Consider the following 21,918-nt stretch of genomic DNA (forward strand, 5'->3'; position numbering starts at 1 on the left):
CAGTCTGTTTAAAACAGCACAACCTCGTTAGATTGATGTTCCCAGTTTGTGAATGTGCCTAATGATACTACCGGATTTTAGTTAGTGCGTCCATCAGAACACATGTGGTCCTGTTACTTATATCACAGTTTTCTAACATTATGTACCACATATTCCCAGAATTACATTTTATGCCTTCCATAAACTTGTAGGACTTTAGACTAGTAGCATGAGGCAATTTTTATCTTTAATAACGAACACAGGAGTATGTAAATTATTGAAATACTGAATGATGATAAAATGTATCAATGCATAATCGAAATATGGATAAGAAGAGCTCATTTGCAACATATAAAGAATGAATTACTATTGGCTAGGATAAGATGAAGTGTTTGGCCATATGATGTGGCTGGGGTGTGGTCTGGGCGGCGCCAACGTCACTTCCTCTTTCCTTGTTCTGTTCTCCTAGTACAGAACGGAAACCTTTCGGGTGCACATAGGGCTGAGCATCAAGTTCAATTGTCAACTGGAAAAAAGTTGTGTAGTTAATATTTTGTTCGTTTTTCTGCATTCTACCGCTATTGGCTAAAATAACGAGTGGTTATCCACACGGCGTGGCCAGCACGTAGTCTGGTCGGCGCCAACGTCCGCTACCTCCTTTCGCATTCTGTTCTCCTAATACAGAGTGGAATCGTTTCGAGTACACGTCACTGTGAAATGAAAAAAAAACCTACGTAACTTTTTCTTCGTTTTTCTGCGACCTATAGCTATTGGCTAAGACAACGAGGGGTTGTACACAGGGCGTGGCCAGGGCGTGATCTGGGCGGGGCAAACGTCCGATTCCTCCTTCCGCATTCTGTTATCCTAATACAGAGAGGAATCGTTTCGGGTACACGTCGCTGTGTGCATCAAGTTTAACTGTCAATTGGAAAAAATTAAAGTTCCATTGTTAATTTTTGGTTCATTTTTTTGCATTCCATAACTAGTGGTTGCCTCAGGCATGGATGTGTGTGATGTCTTCAGGTTAGTTAGGTTTAAGTAGTTCTAAGTTATAGGGGACTGATGAGCTCAGATGTTCAGTCTCACAGTGCTCATCGCTATTTGAACCATTTTTTATTGACAAAGCATGGCGAGACCATAGTCTTACTCCTACTTGGTATCTCGTAGTACAGAGTGGAATCGTCCGGGATGCACATCGAGAGCACAACTTAGTCATGAAAGAAGGTTGTATACGTGGAAGAACCCTGGAGATACTAAAAGGTATCAGATAGATTATATAATGGTAAGACAGAGATTTAGGAACCAGGTTTTAAGTTGTAAGACATTTCCAGGGGCAGATGTGGACTCTGACCACAATCTATTGGTTATGACCTGTAGGTTAAAACTGAAGAAACTGCAAAAATGTGGGAAATTAAGGAGATGGGACCTGGATAAACTGAAAGAACCAGAGGTTGTACAGAGTTTCAGGGAGAGCATAAGGGAACAATTGACAGGAATAGGGGAAAGAAATACAGTAGAAGAAGAATGGGTAGCTCTGAGGGATGAAGTAGTGAAGGCAGCAGAGGATAAAGTAGGTAAAAAGACGAGGGCTGCTAGAAATCCTTGGGTAACAGAAGAAATATTGAAGTTAATTGATGAAAGGAGAAAATATAAAAATGCAGTAAATGAAGCAGGCAAAAAGGAATACAAACGTCTCAAAAATGAGATCGACAGGAAGTGCAAAATGGCTAAACAGGGATGGCTAGAGGACAAATGTAAGGATGTAGAAGCTTATCTAACTAGGGGTAAGATAGATACTGCATACAGGAAAATTAAAGAGACCTTTGGAGAGAAGAGAACCACGTGTATGAATATCAAGAGCTCAGATGGCAACCCAGTTCTAAGCAAAGAAGGGAAGGCAGAAAGGTGGAAGGAGTATATAGAAGGTTTATACAAGGGTGATGTACTTGAGGACAATATTATGGAAATGGAAGAGGATGTAGATGAAGACGAAATGGGTGATACGATACTGCGTGAAGAGTTTGACAGAGCACTGAAAGACCTGAGTCGAAACAAGGCCCCCGGAGTAGACAACATTCCATTAGAACTACTGACGGCCTTTGGAGAGCCAGTCATGACAAAACTCTACCAGCTGGTGAGCAAGATGTATGAGACAGGCGAAATACCCTCAGACTTCAAGAAGAATATAATAATTCCAATCCCAAAGAAAGCAGGTGCTGACAGATGTGAAAATTACCGAACTATCAGTTTAATAAGTCACAGCTGCAAAATACTAACGCGAATTCTTTACAGACGAATGGAAAAACTGGTAGATGCGGACCTCGGGGAGGATCAGTTTGGATTCCGTCGAAATGTTGGAACACGTGAGGCAATACTGACCTTACGACTTATCTTAGAAGAAAGATTAAGAAAAGGGAAACCTACATTTCTAGCATTTGTAGACTTAGAGAAAGCTTTTGACAATGTTGACTGGAATACCCTTTTTCAAATTCTAAAGGTGGCAGGGGTAAAATACAGGGAGCGAAAGGCTATTTACAATTTGTACAGAAACCAGATGGCAGTCATAAGAGTCGAGGGGCATGAAAGGGAAGCAGTGGTTGGTAAAGGAGTGAGACAGGGTTGTAGCCTCTCCCCGATGTTATTCAATCTGTATATTGAGCAAGCAGTAAAGGAAACAAAAGAAAAATTTGGAGTAGGTATTAAAATTCATGGAGACGAAGTAAAATCTTTGAGGTTCGCCGATGACATTGTAATTCTGTCAGAGACGGCAAAGGACTTGGAAGAGCAGTTGAACGGAATGGACAGCGTCTTGAAAGCAGGATATAAGATGAACATCAACAAAAGCAAAACGTGGATAATGGAATGTAGTCCAATTAAATCAGGTGATGCTGAGGGAATTAGATTAGGAAATGAGACACTTAAAGTAGTAAAGGAGTTTTGCTATTTAGGAAGTAAAATAACTGATGATGGTCGAAGTAGAGAGGATATAAAATGTAGACTGGCAATGGCAAGAAAAGCGTTTCTGAAGAAGAGAAATTTGTTAACATCGAATATAGATTTAAGTGTCAGGAAGTCATTTCTGAAAATATTTGTTTGGAGTGTAGCCTTGTATGGAAGTGAAACATGGACGATAACTAGTTTGGACAAGAAGAGAATAGAAGCTTTCGAAATGTGGTGCTACAGAAGAATACTGATGATAAGGTGGATAGATCACGTAACTAATGAGGAGGTATTGAATAGGATTGGGGAGAAGAGAAGTTTGTGGCACAACTTGACTAGAAGAAGGGATCGGTTGGTAGGACATGTTTTGAGGCATCAAGGGATCACAAATTTAGCATTGGAGGGCAGTGTGGAGGGTAAAAATCGTAGAGGGAGACCGAGAGATGAGTACACTAAGCAGATTCAGAAGGATGTAGGTTGCAGTAGGTACTGGGAGATGAAGAAGCTTGCACAGGATAGAGTAGCATGGAGAGCTGCATCAAACCAGTCTCAGGACTGAAGACCACAACAACAACAACATGTCCAAAACACCTGAATTGTGTTTCATCTGATTTGCACGAAGCCTACATGACGTAGCTGTACTCCAGAACTGGGCGGACAAGCGCGGTGTAAGCTGTCTCTTTAGTAGATCTGTTGCACCTTCTAATTCTTCTGTCAATGAATCGCAGTCTTTGGTTTGCTCTATCCACAATATTATTTAAGTGATAGTTGCAATGTATGTTATTCGTAATTGTAATCCCTAAGTATTTAATTGAATTTACAGCCTTCAGATTTGTGTGACTTATCGCGTAATCGTAATTTAGCAGATTTCTTTTAGTACTCATGTGAATAACTTCACACTTTTCTTTATTCAGGGTCAGGTGCCAATTTTCGCACCAGACAGATATCTTATCTAAATAATTTTGCAATTTGTTTTGGTCATCTGATGACTTTACAAGACGTCAAATGATAGCATCATCTGCAAATAATCTAAGAGCGCTACTCAGATTGACTCCTATGTCATTAGATAGATCAGGAACAAAAGAGTGCCTGTAACACTTCCTTGGGGAACACCGGATATTACTTCTGTTTTACTAGCTGACTTTCCGTCTATTACAGGAAATCACGAAACCAGTCGCACAACTGAGGCTATATTCCATAGGCAGGCAGTTTAGTCAGAAAACGCTTGCGAGGAATGGTGTCGAAAGCCTTCTAGAAATCTAGAAATATTGAATCAGTTTGACATCCCCTGTCAATAGCACTCGTTATTTCACGAGTATAGAGAGCTAGTTGTGTTTCACAAGAAGAATCCGTGCTGACTATGTGTCAATAAATCGTTTTCTACTTTATATTTCATAATGTTCGAACATGGTATACGTTCCAAAACTCTACTGCAAATCGACATTAGCGATATGGGCCTGTAATTCAGCGGATTACTCCTATTGCCATTTTTGGGTATTGGTGTGACTTCAGCAGTTCTCCAGTCCATAGGTATGGATCTTTCTGTGAGCGAGCGGTTTTATATAATTGCTAAATATGGAGCTATGGTAACAGCATATTCTGGTATACAACCCGAACCGGAGGTCTTTCCTTTATTAAGTGACTGAAGCTTATTTGCTACACCGAGGACATATACTTCTATGTTTCTATTTTTCTATGTTTCTATGTTTTCTATGTTGAAATTCAAGAATGTTTACTTCGTCATCTTTGGTGAAGTAGTTTCAGAAAACCGTGTTTAATAACGCTGCTTTATCGGCACTGTCATCAGTGACTTCACTGTTGTTATCGTGCAGTGAAGGTATTGATTGCGTCTTGCCACTAGTGTGCTTTGTGCATGGCCAGAATCGCTTTGGATTTTCTGCCACATATCGGGACAGAATTTCATTGTGTAAATTATTAAAAGCATCTCGGATTGAAGTATGCGCTGTATTTCGAATCTCTGCAAAACTTTTCCAATATTGGGGATTTTGCATTCTTTTAAATTTGGCATGTTTTTTTCTTTACTTCTGCAACAGCGATCTGACCCGTTTTGTCTACTATGAGGAATCAGTACCATAACTTATTAATTAATTTGGCATGTATCTCTCAATTGCCGTGGATACTATCTCCTTGAAACCATTCACATCTTTCCACACTTCCATGATCAGATCGGAAGGACTGTAGACTGTCTCTTAAAAAGGCGTTAAGAGCATTTTTATCAGCTTTTTTAAATACTTATACCTTACGTTTCTTTTCGATGGTTGTAGGCGTTATGACATTCAGCCTAGCAGAAACTGCCTTGTGATCGCTAATCCCTGTATTCGTCACGATACTCCCTATTTGTCCAGGATTATTTGTTGCTAAGAGGTCAAGTATACTTTCGCAACTATTTACGCTTCAAGTGGGCTCATGAACTAATTGTTCAAAATAATTTTCTGAGAAAGCATTCAGTACAATTTCGGATGACGTTTTATGCCTGCAGCCGGTTTTAAACGTACAATTTTTCTAGCATATCGAGGGTAGATTGAAGTCATCTCCGTCTATAATTGAATGGGTGAGGTACCTATTTGAAATGAGACTCAAGTTTTCTTTGAACTGTTCAGCAAGTATGCCTCCTGAGTCGGTAGGTCGGTAAAACGATCCAATTAACAAATTAGTGCGATTGTCAAGGATAACCTCTACCCATACTATTTTGCAGGAACTATCTACTTCAATTTCACTATAAGGTAAACTACTTCTGACAGCAATAAATATTCCACAACCAACTATATTTAATCTATTCTTTCTGAACAATGTTAGATCGTTTGAAAAAATGTCAGCTAAACTTATTTCTGACTTTATCCAGCTTGATGTACCTATTACAATTTGAGCTTTCTATTAAGGGTTGGAGCTCTTGTTGTTTACCAACACATCTACGACCTTTACAACTGCAGTACCGATCGTTTCTACAAATAGCTTAGTGTGCTTTACCTGCCATGGACGGACGCTCTCTCTGGGGTTTCCTGAGACCCTCTCTCTAAAAATAAAAAAAAAGCCATTATCCCTTCCACACAGCCATCCCCCCCCCCCCCCCCCCCTCCGCTACCCGTGTAGCCGCTTCCTGTGTATAGTGGACTCCTGACATATTAAGCGGAATCCGGAAACTCACCACCCAAGGCGCAAGTCAAGGAATCTGCAGCCCACATGGTCACAGAACCGCCTGAGCCTCTGATTCAGACCCTCCATCCAGCTCTGCACCAAAGGACCAAAGTCAGTTCTATCCACAATGCTGCAGATAGTGAGCTCTGCCTTAATCTCGGAAGCAAGACTGTCAGCCTTTACCATTTCAACTAGCTGCCCAAAACCAGAGAGAATCTCCTCCTATCGAAAGTCATTGGTATCGACATGAACCACCACCTGCAGTTGGCTACGCAGTGTACTCTTCATGCCATCCGGAAGCACCCTGTCCACACCGGTATGCACACAGAGTGCACACTGGCTTCTTTCCCCCCTTTGGCAGTCAAGTTCCTGAGGGGCCCGATTATGCGCCTAATTTTAGAGATCCCAGCTACCAGCAAACCCACTTTCTGTGAATTCTCAGACCTTGCGTGATGAGAAGCTTCCTCTGGAACAGTGTGAACGACTGCATCAGGCCTTGAGACTTGGTCAGCCACAGATAACGCCTGAAACCTGTTCGTCAAACGAATCGAAGAGGCCCTACAATCGTCCCCTCATAAAGTCTTTCGCTGCCTGACAGGCTTTGGAATGATCTCCTACTCGACCATGGGTGACAGGTCAACTGCAGTGCAGGCAGTACCTGGGGCGGCCACAGCAGTGGACCGATTGGGGGACATGTGGGACATGCTTGACGTCCCTCACATCCCCGTGTCCGACCCCCCACCCCCACCCCCCACACGCTGATGCCCCTTGGCAGCAACCTCAAGCAGTCTGACAAAGCTAACAGAGACAGCAGCTGTGAGTGGAGAGTCAGAAACTCAGCTCGCATCTGTACACAGCAATGACAGCTCCTATCCATTACTGAGCTCTCTCCTGTTTGAAGCTCTTAAAATGTGTAACAAACGAACGGCTTACTTACAGCAGGAAGCAGGAATTCGAAGTGCTCTCTTGACACTGAGCTACACTAACCAGAACAAACAAAACATGTACCATACGAGGGTCGCTAACAACGGCGGTACTGTACGCTCTGTACTTGAAATAAAAGGTTGTGACTACTAAGCACTCAAGCAAGCAAGGAATTACAAAAACAAACTAGGAACTACACAGGTATCTGTAAATAAGTAGCTCCTGTTGGAAGCTCGTAAAAAATATATAACAAACGAACAGTGTACTCTTCTTATTGGCAGCCGGAGGTCGCGGTGCTCTATCACTGACGCTGTAACACGTGAAAAGACTTTAAAATTTAAGAATGTTTATCGGCAACGTTCTTCACTTATCACTACTACAGGTGGAGGAGATCTGTTCCTTTGTGTTTAAAATACATGGTAGAAGTAAAATCGAACCGATTCCTCGCAACTATGAAACTGAAAATCACTCCTCAAGACTACTGAAGACCACTTTTGCTACATTGATTGTTGTGTCTAGCGTAATAGGCGCTTAGCTTACAAATTAGACAGGGTGAAAAAATTCATTTCTCTATTAACTAATTAATTATCAGCAGGCTTCTAACACGGAAATTATACTAGTCTCAAGTTAGCGGGATGTAGAGACGCTTTTTGTTATCATAGTCTTGATTCGAAGCCATTTTGAAATTTTAACTGTTTCAAGAAATTTCTTAGGTCGACATATACCATTGCACAGTATGAAGGTAGCAAATACGTCTATTATTACTGCCGTTATCGCTATTAAATTTTTAATTCTGCTGCTGCTGTCCGCGTGCTTGAGAAAGAATGTAATGTTTTTTGGTCATTTTTAGATGCAGTTCCCAAAAAATAGTTGAATATTTAGTTCGCAGCAAATGGATGCGGCGTTCTGTGACAACCGTACCGTAACAAGTAGTTATTTAGTTCTTTCCATCTGTAATGAAAACTTTTCAAGTCAATATCGGACATCTCCAGTTATTCTTAGACAACATTAAAATAAAATTAGCTGATGAACACGATACTTCATGAGACAAATTGCGTTCCATTACTTCAATAACTTGCGTTTAGCAGCGACGCTTGTAAATTGCTAAGACTGGCAGTAAACGCCATTTTCAAAGATAGAGGATTTTCGTATTTTTTGTTAATTCATATCTTCTGTTCATTATCTCCATTTGGTCAAAGCCACCTATTTCAAATACAGGAAAGGAAAAAATACTGCGGAAGATCAACAGTTTTTCGTTGTAATACACTCATTCTACGTGGCCCAAGTTCATATTTTCGCAGAATTACTCTAATTTTAATATCACTTCAACACTGCAGAAAAATCTTTCATCGTGGCAAAACTCACATCCGACTCAGAGGGCTTATACTTAGTTGCCAACCTGAAAGTGTAGCTCTGTGGAAGACCAGTTTCAGTAAAGTGGTGTTGCGAAGGCTGTTTAGCACTGGTCTTTCTCACCGGGAAATACGTAATTGATTTATTCGACTCCATACGTATACTGCAAGAGTAATTTCGTGTGCAAGCAATGCTTACGAACTGCAGTATTAAATTGTGCCATGGCCCTCATTTCTATAAATTCCTGACCTAAACTGGCTCCGCGTCATTTCAAACGCCTTGTACTGCAACGTCTTACTGGCACCAACAGGTGTGCGTACTACAAAATTCGTAGTTTCTTTCATGTGATTTTGCAATGACTGAAATAAAAGTCACATGACCTCTACATTGGGGGCTACATTTCGTTGTTCCTTTCGTTCTGGGAGATGAGTATTCTGGGTAGTAATCTTTTCCCATTCTAACCAGCTAAATGCAGAAAAATGTGGCCAATAATCGCTTCACAAACTTCTATTTAGTGCTGTTAAGATGATTTATTTTAACTTTGTTTTAGGTGATTGAATTTAGTTTAATCTTAAAACAACTTAAGCAGGAATGCTCGCAAATTTACCTAATAAAAAAAGGTTATTGTCCAGATAGGAAAAGGTTTGGAAAACAAAATTTGCCCATGTAACATTCTGGAAAATTAAAACCGTGTGCCGGATCGAAACACGAACTCGGTATCACACGTTGTATTCCTGAAACTGTGGAAATCGTAAGTTGAATCTGAGTTTAACCTCTTAAGGCATTGCACAGCTAAAAATACAAAACGATCAATAATAAAAAATACTCCAGCCAGAGCAACATGATCTGCACCACAACGTGAATCTACATTTTACCTTCAATGTCTGGGAACGGTGTCCTTATTATCACTACATATGATGTGTAGAGACACATACATTCACATAATCCTCTAAACAATACTCACAAGGAACTAATTTATTAAATCTTTTTTCAAAGCGTGTAATCGGGAATGACTCTGACTTCTTAGGCGAAGAAAGTGCTCTTCGCCCTCTGTTGCACTTCGCTTCCTCCTGCCCTGTCACGGTTTCTTACTAGCTTAACCTCACTGTTGGAGGAATTTGATAAACGACGTATTCTTGCGCTTTCTGAAGACAGATACTGTATCAGCACCATTTCTGTGCCGTAGGATACACCAATTCGGTGATACCATGCTTGGTGAAGAAGGTGGCGGAGGAAAGCAACGTCAACCACCTTTGCCTCCCTGGACGTAAACAGGATACCACGGAGGATCAAGACTGTAGTGTACTCCACTGCAGTGATGAATACCCTTTCACAACTAGCACAGAAATTAGGAACATTCTCCAGCTAAGTGTGAGCAGGTCAACATCCGTCGTCGTCTCAACGGGAAAGGGAGGTATGGACGATCCGGCAAACGTATGACCAAACTGTTGTCACAGATTGGGGTTTGATATGAGCTATTGGTGGCAATTGGACCGTCCGTTTTCTAGTTATTACTGCTGCGAAATACCGTATAACGTAATGCTTTCTTCTGTTCGTCAGAGATTTTCGGAGGCTGAATAATGTTCCAACACGAACATTTTCCTGCTCACGGAGCGAGCTGTTTAAACACTAGTTTCAAATGAATGTAGACGTTGAGCTGTTGGACTGGCCTCCAACGCTGCAGACCTCAGTCCCATAGAGCATGTATAGACAAAGATGCAGAAAATTATTGGGAGCGGAAGACCAGACGCCGGCCGCAGTGGTCTCGCGGTTCTAAGCGCGCAGGCCGGAACCGTGCGACTGCTTCGGTCGCAAGTTCGAATCCGGCCTCGGGCATGAATGTGTGTGATGTCCTTAGGTTAGTTAGGTTTAAGTAGTTCTAAGTTCTAGGGGACTGAAGACCACAGCAGTTGAGTCCCATAGTGCTAAGAGCCATTTTTTTTGGAAGACCAGCACCGACTACGATTCGTCACTGTCCGAAACAATTCACGACGCGAGGGAAGTGTTGTCACAGAAAAACAGACTCGTTCGGAAACTTTTGCCTCCATTCTCTGGCAGCTAAATGCCGTTGTATAGGAGGGGGGAAACTGGGCACGGTACTGAATTATTGTGTTCCTATCGAGAAAATTTTGTTTACGGAAAATGAACGTTTTGTACTCCCTCAAAGAAGAGTGAAATTCATTTGTCTTAGCTCTCTCTCTCTCCTTCTCTATCTTTCTTTCTTCCCCCCTCTCTCTCTACCCCCCCCCCCCCTCTATATCTCTCTTTTTTTCAATACACGTTTGATTTCAAAATTTTTTACGAGCATTGAGAACATTGAGAGAAACATGAAACTATTTTTGTTTTGTCCCATGACACATGGCGTCAGTGTTGATGAAGGCATCAAAGAGAAAGTACTTAGAGGTTTTTCCGTCGAGAAAAAGTATCATTTTAGTTTGTGTTCTCTTTATCTACATGCAGGCAGAATAACAGTACCGACGCAAGCACAAAGGAGATATCATTTCCATTTAACGCCAAACTCAAATCACAATGCATGCGGAGAAAGAGTGATGCAAGACCAGCGGGTAGACAAAAAGTCGAGCACTAAATTATGAATTCTTCAAAATTCTCGTAGTCCAGCTAAAATAATAACTCTTACCACGAATTAAAAATCATGAGAATAACGGAATTCGCATCATTTTTACCTGCATAGTAGAAACTGATCGCCTAAAGCACTATGTCATTCCACCAATAGCTTACGTATCATTTACGAAATGGGATAATCTGTTTTGTGATGTCACACCTTTTCTACGAAAAAGAAATGAAGCAACGAGTGAAAGTGGCGCAGGGCGTCTTCGAAGGAAATGCAGACTGTTCATCTGACTTTGAATTGTGTGAACGGAGCTATGAAGAGTATAAGCTAACTGAAAGTGACACGAAGGGTGTTCTGCTAGGTCTTATCAAAGCTGCTTAATTTGGAGATGTAGCGTGTTGCAAAGTGTGAGAAACTTAATAGCTGCCAACGCAAATGCCACACAGTTTCGACACATTGATAGCAGCGTTACTCACGTGGAATCTGTTCGTGCACAAAATGGTGTGAGAGTCTCTTAAGCATACATTTGGTCATCATGATTGAAATGTACCAGAAAATGCACTTGAATTTGTCACTTATGATATCTATCTTATGACGAAAGTTTTGATGAAATGAAAGAAAACTTTTTGTTTCAGGCATAGTTTTGAAATGATTCCAGTATATTACAGAGAAATCAAAATGTATATTTACAACGAAATATATCTCTTCTGATACACATGCAAAAAGAAAAATATAAGAAACCTTTCTTGATTCGGAACTTTACGTTATTCGTAGCATACAAGGCTCATCGTGGATGTTGCGTTTTGCAATCCATGCTCTGTGGTTGTCTCTTTATTTGTACGCCTATCATCCATGGAGAGTGTCACTGAAATCGATCTCAAAAAATGTTTTCCAAGTCAATTATTGTAAAAAAGGTGTATTACCTACTCATAAATTTTACAGTGCAAACACTGGAGATGTTCTAAAAATGTGCAACAAGTCTGTGCAATGATCTTTGTAGTTTCAGTAGCTTAAGACCGGAAAACACGCAATAGTTGAGACAGTTAATCATTTGGGTTGTTTAATATGCAATCATTGCACCTGAGTGTTGCTAGTACCAACACTCTAGTCCCTAAACCCAGCTACAGAAACTCAGATAAGACTCACTGACATTTTCTTGGGGTATTTCAGCACCCGGTCGCCACGTCTTCGAGACCTCGCAAGGTTGGTATACGCCCTGCTAGAAGTACAACTGAATCTTGTCAACAATGCTGGATATGTTTGGCAACGACGAGTTTCTTACTCGATGACGCAGAATTAGCATATAAATTTAATTTTATATATTTGCATTATTTCCATTAAACAATCTGAGTGATTTCTCACATAAGCTGTGAAATAAAGTTATCAATTTAAGGTTCTGAGCCCAATAAAATCATTCGACGTCGAAATTATAATTAATCTCATAGCGTACGTTGCTACCGTATGTATCCTAGCCAGCACTGGAACAAAACGGGTAAGCTCAACGTTGCAGTACGTGAGGAAACCTGGTCTGTAATGTGGGGCCTGCATTTGTTCCCCCTTCCAGTCTCGCTGAACTACACATTTTTACCCATTTCGTGACAGAGCTACAAGCAGTCTGGTCAGTAATCAATACGGAATTCCGTTTGTTTTATTTATGAAATTTTTATTTATGAAATGCACATTTCCATACTACTTCATTGTGACACAACACAGCAAGTAAGCTCTTTCGAAATCCAGAATGAGTAATATCTTTCTAATTTATGGTGATTAGGCACGCTCCTGTTACAGATACCTTATGTTTTATTGAAATAGACTTTCATTCTACGGATATCGTGGTAATATGAATTTCATGTGAATTATCACGGCGCATATTTTAAAAGCGTTTCCCGTTACTTAATTGAACACAGTAGGAAATGTCAGTCCGCAGCTCATGGTCTCGCGGTAGCGTTCTCGCTTCCCGAGCACAGGGTCCCAGGTTCGATTCCCCGAGATGTTAGTGTCTTTCACCTGCCTCGAGAGGACTTGGTGTTGTTGTGTCGTCTTGATCATCATCATTCATCCCCATTACGGTCGAAGAAAGGCAATGGCAAACCATCTCCACTAGGATCTAGTACGGCGGTGCGGGTCTCCCACATCGTTCCCGTACGCTCTGTAAAGGAGTATGGGACTTCGTCATCATCATCATCAGGAAATATTAGTGGGAAATTAATCACCAACAGTATCTTCTCTCGCTTTGTTTAAATTGGTCTTAAACACTAAGGCAGTTTACCAATTCCCTGCCTGCAGAAACCTAGGAAGGTAAACAATTGAGGGGGAAGGTCAGAAGAATAAGTGCGGGAGGGATAACTTTTGAAACTCCTGGATAGTTTTGTTAGTAAAGCCGGCAGAGAGCGTTAACGTGTAATACCAACAAGTGCGGAATTTTTTACGTCGTTTTTCTTACACGGCGATCGATACGTATTTTAGTCGTTTGCAAAAAATACCAGCTGCGGTATAATCAACGCTGGGGAGGTTTTCAGAATGCACCACAGACTTTCCGAGTCACCAAAGGCCAAATATTATATCCACACTGCCCTTTTATCGAGTTTTTTTCTTTTATTAGGGCTCGGTCATTAATTCTTCTTAATATGTTTTGTAAAGGCATTATAACTAGTAACTAGTAAGAATATTGCGTTGGAATCCTCACTGAGCCAGCTAATGACGATCAATCAAAAATGCATTAATAGTCAACGCTTTCGTTGTCTTACATTAGAGCATATGGTACCCCTGCTCCCGACTTTTGAACCTTATCTATTGCGTGAAAATGTCACACGACGGTAAAATGGTCGCACTTCGTCACGGGTGTCTGTTATTGAGGCTTCTTGAATGTGCAGAATCATTCATGCCAGAACGATATTTCTTGAAGAAAAAACATGCTTGGCTAATGTGTTTTGCCCAAAAGCTCTGTCATCACACACAATATCAAGATTCAAAGCAGCCTCTGCTGCCTTAACCCCTCTGCTAAAATCAAATCGAACAATATGTCGCAGATGTCAGAGCTTTTTCCACTTGCAAATTTAATTTATCGCACTTAAACAAAGTTCATAAGTTTCAAATACGCTAAATCCTAATCGTAACTGTGGTACAACCTGTCTAAAAGAAGGGATCGGATAGTAGGACACATTCTGAGGCATAAAGGGATCACCAGTTTAGTACTGGAGGGAAACAAGGGGAGTAAAAATCATGGAGACCAAAAGATTACTACAGTCAGCAGATTCAAAGGGATGTAGGTTGCAGTAGTTACTCGGAGATGAAGAGGACTGCACAGAATTGAGTAGCATGGAGAGCTGCATCAAACCAGTTTTTGGACTGAAATCCACGACAACAACCACAATAACAACTGTGGGGGAGGGGGGGGGGGGGGAAATAGGATAACTTCAAACAAGAAAACGACCGTTGATAAATACACTCATTGCGCACCGCCACGATCACCTGGTCTGAGGCGTCTAATGTTTGCGGCGGGCTGCATATGGCAGGTAGCCAGTAGCTGCTGTGAGGCGAGGAAACTCTAGAACGTAAATTGTGCTGATTTTTATGCCGCAACGAGCTGTCTCTTCGACATGTTTCTGGAACTTATTGCGATTATAGGAGGATTAGAAAATGAAAAAATCATGTTTGCGGTTCCATCAGACTGATAACCACAGTAGATATCCAATATGCGATTTAAATAATCTAGAGAATCGAGTGGACCCGATCGCGTGACTTTATATCTACAAAGCACCAAATTTAGCAATTCTTCTTCTCCTTCGAATCTTCTTCTTCTTCACCAGACCACAAGGAGATACTTTTCCTATGCTCCTCGAGAAGACTTCTTTCATAAATTTCCGCATCCCGTAGTGTTGCCAGATCGTGCATATGGCGGCACTTACAATTCTAATGTGGGGGCGGGCATATTTTCCGCCTTAAGTGGACGACTGGCACTTCATCTCTGTGGTGGCCGGCCAGCAGCCTCGTTTTATGTCTGATATTGTACTTTCTTTTCATTTAGATGAAATATTCTGAATGCCTTCCGTTTCGTATTTGAGTAAGTAAAATTCATTGTTTGAGCCCAGATTTAACGTTTGGCTCCTAAGCTTTGACTGTTCTTTTCTGTCAAGTTCCGAGGCGGCCTCATCTACATTAAGAAAGATGAAAATCATGAAAATTAGTATACCACAACAGTATCATGATGGCTCAGTGGTAATGCACTCGATTTCCAATGTGCTGGTCGATATATAAGTTGGTTTGGATCTTGCTGGAGAAACAGTGCACTTTTTAACTTTTTTCTCGTTTTCAGCATTCGATCTGTTGCCGGCCAGGATGAAATTCAGTGACCTGTTCCTAAGACAGCTCTTCACTATAAGCCCATCATCTACTCAGTACATTGTAGGAGTGACCAGAAGTGTCTATTATGAAAATACTGAGAAACAGCACAAGAAAGTTGCAGAAAAGGCTCCACAGGTCTCTTAAATGAAAGTAATTTGTATGTTGTTTGTCATTTAGGAGATCATCATGCGAGACAAACGTTGGTGAAGCAATGAATACTGAGGTAAATATGGAAGTGACAAATATACTGAATAGCTTAGTTGCAAAATTTTTCACCTCTTTCTTTATATATCTGCATCAGAAGAGAAATGTTTTCCTTGGAAATATACATCTTAATTACTTTGTGATTCACTTAAATCATTCCATAACTGTGACTGAAAGAAAGAGTTTTCTTTCGTTACATTAAAACTTTCGTTGTAAAACAGATATGGAAGTATATATTTAACTGCACATTCTGTACATTTCAAGCATAATGGTAGACTATATGATTCAAAGATTCTCAAGCCTTTCTCTGCATGAGCAATTTCTACATGAGTAACTTTATAGTTACTGTGACGAAATTTTAAGACACTTCCGTTAGCAGCTATTAATTTTCTCAACCTATCCTATACAATGTATCTCCAAAATACGTAGGTTTGATAAAATCTAGCAGAATATGTACCGTGTCACTTTCAATTATGCTCTTCATAACTTCATTCATGGAATTTCCGTCGAAGGCGCCCTGCGAGACTTTCACTAGGTATATAATTTCCTTTCATGGAGAAGGTATGACATCACAGACCATATCATACCATTTAATAAATGAGACGTATGTTATTGGTAGAATGGCGTAGAGGATAAAGCGCAATGGATCCGGCTTTCGCAGCCATGACGTGCTGACGTGATATGTGTTTCCGCCTGTGGGGCGCGAGCACTCGTTTTTGTTTATTATCAGCGACCATCACTTACGTGTCATTTACGAGTAGTAAAGCATGACCAACCGTTTTTGAAAATCTGCACTGCGATTCACCTTCTGCAATCATTACACCCGCCCAAAGGCTTTGGAAGTGGAACGATTCCTACGTGACACAGCTAAAATCCCTGCTTCAGAAATTTTGCGCATACTTTTGTCCATCTTAAACTGTACGGTGTAGTTCAAAGTAATCAATGACCGGACAAGGACTACGCTTTTTCCAGGTCGATGGTAATGTCGGCGTGGTCACTGTCGACTACAGTGGCATGGCCATGTGCACGATATAACTTTTCTAACTACCACTCGAGCTCCCAGTGGAAGATGTTATCACTGCTTTCCTCCTCCATGTCCCTTTACAAGGTCACATTGCTGAACGCTGGGCGGAATTGCAAACGCACCCCGTTGTTAACGATGAACGATGGATCACTATTGATCTCCATTGCCGTGTGCCGTCTTACCTACAAATCAGCAGCTGCTGCACAGTCATTATACGCGACAGCCAGCCCAAGACTTGTTCCGTGTGTGGCAAAGAAGACCACTTTAGGTCTGAGGGTCTTCAGAGGCTCATCACCCAATTCCCAGCTGCTATCATTGTGCCTCCGATTCCGCCGATAGTTTTACTAATCACCTCATCATCGGCACTCTCTTATCCTCCTGGGGTCTGTCATCAGTTGGACCACATAACATCTACATCTACATCTACATGACTACTCTGCAATTCACATTTAAGTGCTTGGCAGAGGGTTCATCGAACCACAATCATACTATCTCTCTACTATTCCCTCCCGAACAGCGAGCGGGAAAAACGAACACCTAAACCTTTCTGTTCAAGCTCTGATTTCTCTTATTTTATTTTGATGATCATTCCTACCTATGTAGGTTGGGCTCAACAAAATATTTTCGCATTCGGAAGAGAAAGTTGGTGACTGAAATTTCGTAAAAAGCTCTCGCCGCGACGAAAAACGTCTATGCTGTAATGACTTCCATCCCAACTCGTGTATCATATCTGCCACACTCTCTCCTTTATAACGCGATAATACAAAACGAGCTGCCCTTCTTTGCACCCTCTCGATGTCCTCCGTCAATCCCACCTGGTAAGGATCCCACACCGCGCAGCAATATTCTAACAGAGGACGAACGAGTGTAGTGTAAGCTGTCTCTTTAGTGGACTTGTTGCATCTTCTAAGTGTCCTGCCAATGAAACGCAACCTTTGGCTCGCCTTACCGACAATATTATCTATGTGGTCCTTCCAACTGAAGTTGTTCGTAATTTTAACACCCAGGTACTTAGTTGAATTGACAGCCTTGAGAATTGTACTATTTATCGAGTAATCGAGTAATAGAATTTGGAACTCATGTGGATCATCTCACACTTTTCGTTATTTAGCGTCAACTGCCACCTGACACACCATACAGCAATCTTTTCTAAATCGCTTTGCAGCTGATACTGGTCTTCGGATGACCTTACTAGACGGTAAATTACAGCATCATCTGCGAACAACCTAAGAGAACTGCTCAGATTGTCACCCAGGTCATTTATATAACAGTGTCCCTTTGAGCTGCCACTAATAACCCTGGGATCCAGTGTATATATTATGCTCATAAGGTAGGAGATGAGGTACAGGCAGAAGTAAAGCTGTGAGGATAGGCCGTGAGTCATGCTTGGGTAGTTCAGACAGTAAAGCACTTGCCCGTGAAAGGCGAAGGTCCTGAGTTCAAGTCGTGGTCTGGCACACAGCTTTTATCTGCCAGGAAGTTTCAACAATTTTATAATATGGAATAACTGTTTTACACAGTCAGCAAACATGAGACACTTGAGAGTGAAATAAATTGAATAGCGTAACTGAAAAGTATGGTACTGGAGACTATTGCAAAATCAGTGATTTCAGCATGTGGGAATACTATTATTTTCTGATGTAAAACATAAGGATATTGTTGGTATATAGCAATATTTTTGTAATACTGATCTACAGGTGATAACAGATATCATATAAGAGTGGTGAAAAATTAAGCTGTATCTGATATTGGTATTGTTTTGCTGCTATTAGCCTATCATGCTGGCACTAATTAAGACTTATCCAATGACCGTGTACAAAATACTAAAGCTCTTCATACATAAACCAGTAGAAGTATTAAGATTTTTTTTGTTATATCTGTAACAAGAAGCAATTACCTCAGGTTTCCAGTGATATTCAACATAGCCACAGATGTTCACTTCTTTCATCTGTTTGCTATGTCAGATACTTAAAATATCGAAATTCAGTGATATTCAACATAGCCACAGATGTTCACTTCTTTCACCTGTTTGCTATGTCAGATACTTAAAATATCGAAAGCTGACTTGTCACTGACCATTTAGAAGACACCAATCAAAACTGATTTTCCCAGTAAAAACTCATTATTTAACAGAATAGCCATAGTTATCAAGAAATCCAATGGTGTTTTACTGGGCAAGAGATAATCAGAGGGGCCCAACACATTAATGTACACAGTTAAGAACTGCTGACATCAGCATTAACGTTGGAAATATTAGACAAGAAATCTTTCATACTACTGCTACCCATGACAAATTTTCAATTATTTTATTCTTTCATCTGAAGTGTCACTGATTATGCCAACACATAAAAGTTATACTTATCTTTGACACAGAAGAAAACATTTGATTAACATATCTGTACTCACTTATTAGAATATTTTGTTACAACTCCCATCAACAGCTGGTATTACATATCTGTGTGAGTGAGTGAATGGAGACCATTTTATCTCAGCCCATGAAAGGCAACAAATGATGAGACACGGTTGTGAGTTGTGCTAGAGTGATATTTGTGTTTGTGAAATAATACATCCACTGTTCTTGGTAGGCTGTTGTGCAAGTGAATGCTGAACTTTTTGGGATGTGTTGCTTCATTTTCATTATTAAGAAGTACAAATCACTGATATACAACAGTGACAAAGGTTTTTTTAATCGCACTCCACTTAATACAATCAGACTCATCCATTGCACTGTCTTTTTACATAAATGGATCACAGTACGACACTGTAGATTTTGCCAAATCTTTATTTCATTGTTCATAACATTTCATCTCACAAACTGAATTCATATTGACTGTTTTTTTTCTGATAAATGGTTGATATACATGTTTCAGTATTTCACCTATGTACATATGACAAAGAAAACTAACTCACTCTATTGCTTCACTCATTTCATGATGAAGTGTAACAGGAGGCAACATGTTTATTTAACCTTGATGGATATACAACAAGAGAATAGTAACCATATGTGTTATTAAGAAGCGCAGTGATGAAGGGAGTGGTTTTGATACATTCAAATGATATGCTAAATAGATAGCAACAAACTCCACACATACACATACGGAGAATACACTCAAAGAAACAGAAAATGTTTTCAAACCCTTAGTGAATGAAGGGTATAATGTTAGTGTCTGTGAACTTAGAACCAGCATGAAAAATAAATCAGTCCTACAATATATGAAATCCAAATATAAAGCTGGAAAAATTACTGTCCTGTTTTTCCAAGAAATCAAAAGTACTGCTGTAAAAAATGACCAGTTAATGAAAGACTTGCCTATTGAGAAGAGAGTCTAAAACTGAAGACAGAAATGTAAGCAGAAGGGGAATAAGGTAAGTGGTTACACATCTTTGTCATAAGGTCTCTTCCATATGTTTATCTATTGCTACATATACTGAACTCAAATTAAAAGTGGGCTCATCTCAGCTAAATACTAAACTGAATTTTATAATGTGGTGTTCACTGTCTACAATGACTGCATCCTAATATAGTTAAGTCTGATATACATTGAATAGTTTATCTGAGAATTAGGTTAATGGAGAACATTAGGCAATTTATGGCCTCTGCCAGAAGGGATAGCATTATGTACTGATATGAAACAGAAGGTACTTTATGATATACAGAAGTGATTGCTGTTTTGCCTATTTAATTCTATTGACGTAACTGAAATGAAGTGGCTTCTAAATTCGCATGATGTGGCTGACTGCACTCAGTTCCAGTAACCTGATCAAGAAAAAATTCCTAGCAGTATCAGGAATGGAACTTGAAACCTAAGCGTAGCTATTACTAACACTGACCACTCAGCCATGATGATGGACATAAGACATAGCAGACTGTACATAACCTTTCTCTACATTTTAATAACACTTTACCTCAGAAATATAGAATCTCAAGATGGAGTTTATACTGACTGTTTGGAAAACCCGTCATCAAATATTTCATCTACTCACAAATGACAAAGTCAAGATATTGCACCATATTAGTACACATTTAACACAATAAAATAAAGAAACAGATTTCATTTACATTTATCCATGGGAAGCCTGCAAATGGAGACTGGAAATGGTGTGCATTTTCAATTTGTACAGTGAAATAGGATATGGTTTGGGTTAAGGCTATAGTTACACTAATTATGAATCAACAAGATCCCCATGAACATCCTTCAGCGAGCTTGCAAGAGGACCCAGAGGGGACTAATGCTTATGCTTCACACACATTGACAGTTATATCCAGTACTAACATTTGTCCGTGGCAACACAGAGTGAACTCAGAATACAAAAAAATACATATAAAGCTCATATTAACAATGTCATAACATAGAATTAGTGCCTTAAAGAGTCTGAAATCATGTGATACTTGGGACTGAAACAAATAGGTTACAGGAACAAATTACAAAATCTGTGAGATCAGCTTGGGGGAATACTATTATGTTCAGACGTGAAAAATGAGGAAATGATAATTGTGTAGTAATATTTTTGTTAAAGTAAACAATCAATAACAACAAAAGTCATAGAAAGGTCGTACTCATGCTCTCAATAATCAAGACTTATACAATGACAGGGTTCAGAATACTAAACCTAACAGAAGTTCTGATATTTTTGTGCTTAGTCGTATGACACCAGAAAGCAGTCGACTCAAATCTTACAGAGACATTCAACATGACTAAGGATCCAGAATGAGATTTTCACTCTGCAGTGGAGTGTGTGCTGATATGAAACTTCCTGGCAGATTAAAACTGTGTGCCCGACCGAGACTCGAACTCGGGACCTTTGCCTTTCGCAGGCAAATGCTCTACCAACTGAGCTACCGAAGCACGACTCACGCCCGGTAGTCACAGCTTTACTTCTGCCAGTACCTCGTCTCCTACCTTCCAAACTTTACAGAAGCTCTCCTGCGAACCTTGCAGAACTAGCACTCCTGACACAAAGGATATTGTGGAGACATGGCTTAGCCACAGCCTGGGGGATGTTTCCAGAATGAGATTTTCACTCTGCAGCAGAGTGTGCGCTGATATGAAACTTGGTTGGGCACACAGTTTCAATCTGCGAGGAAGTTTCATATCAGCGCACACTCTGCTGCAGAGTGAAAATCTCATTCTGGAAACATCCCCCAGGCTGTGGCTAAGCCATGTCTCCACAATATCCTTTGTGTCAGGAGTGCTAGTTCTGCAAGTTTCGCAGGATACCTTCTGTAAAGTTTGGAAGGTAGGAGACAAGGTATTGGCAGAAGTAAAGCTGTGAGTACCGGGTATGTGTCATGCTTCGGTAGCTCTGTTGGTAGAGCACTTGTCCGTGAAAGGCAAGGTCCCGAGTTCGAGTCTCGGTTGGGCACACAGTTTTAATCTGCCAGGAAAGCTTCATATCAGCGCACACTGCGCTGCAGAGTGAA

The 21,918-nt window shown here is 40.5% G+C and overlaps 1 non-coding gene across 1 annotated transcript; it reads right to left on the bottom strand.

Annotated features, from left to right (window-relative positions):
* Positions 1-21,269: 21,269 nt before the first annotated feature.
* Positions 21,270-21,344, bottom strand: Trnar-gcg (transfer RNA arginine (anticodon GCG)). The gene has a single exon. It is a non-coding gene; the product is annotated as a tRNA-Arg (tRNA).
* Positions 21,345-21,918: the final 574 nt, after the last annotated feature.

The sequence above is a fragment of the Schistocerca gregaria genome, chromosome X (genome assembly GCF_023897955.1).
Source record: "Schistocerca gregaria isolate iqSchGreg1 chromosome X, iqSchGreg1.2, whole genome shotgun sequence".
Classification (NCBI taxonomy): domain Eukaryota; kingdom Metazoa; phylum Arthropoda; class Insecta; order Orthoptera; family Acrididae; genus Schistocerca; species Schistocerca gregaria.